Source organism: Arachis ipaensis, chromosome B08, assembly GCF_000816755.2.
Source record: "Arachis ipaensis cultivar K30076 chromosome B08, Araip1.1, whole genome shotgun sequence".
NCBI classification, from domain to species: domain Eukaryota; kingdom Viridiplantae; phylum Streptophyta; class Magnoliopsida; order Fabales; family Fabaceae; genus Arachis; species Arachis ipaensis.
The window spans coordinates 115893451-115896296 of NC_029792.2; positions in this window are offsets into that span (position 1 = coordinate 115893451).

Sequence of the window (2846 nt, forward strand, 5' to 3'; positions counted from 1 at the left end):
AATGCATTAAGGTAAATGCACAACATCATCCATCAAGAGGTTGCCTAATCGAGGGAAAAGGATCCAAATCACATGGTGGCTAGCTACAACGTGCAATTCAAAAGAGTTATAAGCTCGAAGACAATTCTCATCACTCGGTATTTTTCAAAAGGTAAGCATGAAGAACTCAAAACCAAGTAACAAAATATAACCTCAATCATAGAATCCAACAAAGATTATCTAAAAACATTCATGCTAAAATAGCATTTAGGCAATAAGGGATATAGCAATGTATAGTGGACAAAGTCAATACTCCAACACTTATGATGAAAAGAGAGAAAATAAAATGAAAACTAAACTAAAACTAACTAATCAACTAACTAACTAACTAACAACCTACTAAAATAAATGGTTATCGATGGTGTTTGGAAGTGTTGGATGAGGGGTAGGAGGAGGGAGGAAGAAAGGAGAAGGAAAGAAATAGAAAGAGGAGAGGAAAAGAAGTGGATGGGAGAAAGGGTATCCACGCGTACGCACGCATGGCGCGCGCGCGTCGTTGGCTTATTTCGAGAGTGGCGCGTACGCGTCATGTGCGCGTGTGCGCAAGTGGGGTTTGCGCCAGAGGCACAACGTTGGCGCGGCGCAGGCACAACTCTCTGGAAAATGTATGGAGGTTGGAACTTCTCAATCCACGCGTGCGCACGCATGGCGCGCGCGCGTGGATGGTCAAAAATGCTGTAAGTGCGCGTACGCGCCATGTACGCGTACGCGTGGATGGTGCTCTGTTTTTCAAAAGTTTTTTTTTTCTATGTTTTTGCACCAATCCAAGCATTCCAAACCTCCAAACAGCTACCAAGACACTTAAGCTTTGAACATGCAACCATAATGAGCCTAGAATAATGTTTCCAACCACTAGCCATTTCCTTTTTGCTTTTAAAGCCACAAATATGTCTAAGTTGACCATCCGTCTCAAGCAAACCATATTCAAGGGGAATAATAAAGCTTGAGTATAAGGAATTTACCCACTTGAATGAAAGAATGGATGGTGGTGGCTTGGGGAGAGGTATCTCCAACGTGCTAGCAAGCTTTACTCCCTTGTGTTCTTCCTTATTAATCTCCACCTCTTCATAAGATTCTTCACTTCCAATCCTTTGTTCATCAATTTCATCTAACTCTTCCTCATCACTCAAATCATAAATGGGAGGTTGAGAGAAATCTACCTCCACATTGCTTTCTATCTCATTGGGAGAGGGTTCTTCAAATTCAAAGGATTCTTCACCACTAAGACTTGATGCTTGATCTTCATCACCAAGGGGACTAAATTCTTGCTCTATCCCATCCAAATCTTCATATAGAATATGTCTTGGAAGGTGTGCACTTTCCTCCCTAGCATCAATTTCAATCATCTTGGAGGGGTTTTCTTCAATTCTAGATTCCCATGGAGGCTCCGCATCTCCTAAGTCTTCAACCAATTCTTCCCTTTCTTCAATAATCATAGCTTCCTCCAATTGTTCCAATACAAAGCAACTTCCCTCATTCTCCACAACATAAAGGAAATTACAACAAAAGGATGGAAGAAGAATGAATGTAACAACAAGGAATTGAGAAGATAGAAGTAGAAGAAGATGAATTAAAATCTAGATCTAAGAACTAAACCTAATCCTAATTCTAGAGAGAAGTGAGAGCTTCTCTCTCTAGAAACTAACTCTAACTACTAAACTAAACTATGACTAAAACTAATGGTAACTAACACATGTTTCCCTCTTCACTCCTTGGGTTAAATAGCATCAGAAATAAGTTGGATTGGGCCCACAAGGCTTTAGAATTCGTTGGCCACGTTTTGCTTTAAGTGAACTAGGTGGCAGCAACGGTGCGTGCGCGTACTTTGCGCGTGCGTGCCACCATATGTGTAGCAACTATGGCAAATCTTATATCGTTTCGAAGCCCCGGATGTTAGCTTTCCAACCCAACTGGAACCGCATCATTTGGACCTCTGTAGCTCAAGTTATGGTCGATTAAGTGCAAAGAGGTCGGCTTGACAGCTTTCCGGTTCTTTCATTTCTTCATGAGTTCTCCAACTTTTCATGCTTTCTTTCTTCATTCCCTTGATCCAATCTTTGCCTCCTAAACCTTAAATCACTTAACAAACATATCAAGGCATCTAATAAAATCAAGGTGAATTAAATTTAGCTATTTTGAGTCCTAAAAAGCATGTTTTCACATTCAAGCACAATTAAAGGAGAATATACAAAACCATGCTATTTCTTGAATAAATATGGGTAAAAGGTGATAAAATCCCCAAAAATCAATACAAGATAAACCCTACAAATGGGGTTTGTCAATTGTCCAGAATGCAAGATTAACATGATTGGACTAACAGTTGCAAAGAAAACACCACTTAGAGGTGCTGAAATATTTGGAATGGATTTGTGCGGGCAGCTTTTTATGAGTTCTTGTGACCACACTGAGCATGAGTTACTCAGGTACATTCATAGGTTACAATCTAAGGATCTCTCGTTATGCCACAGTATAATTTCACTTAGATTTGTACTATGAAATTGAATGCAACAACTGAGATGATGCCAGTAACATGGCCCAGCTTCGTTAATATTCACCCTTTTGCACCAATTAAAGAGGCTCAAGGTTATCAAGTAACTAGTTAGATGTTTAAATGGTTCTTTTTAGACTCTTATAAATAATCTTTGGCCCGAAAATATGGGAGAGAAGAAATTTTTTTAATTTTATTTTCTGTGTCTAAACAATAGAATTTAGTGTCAAAAAATATTCAACAATTTGAGTGATTTGCTGTGTACCATCACGGAATTTGACTCCTTTTTGCAACCAAATGCTTGAGCTGCAGGAGAGTA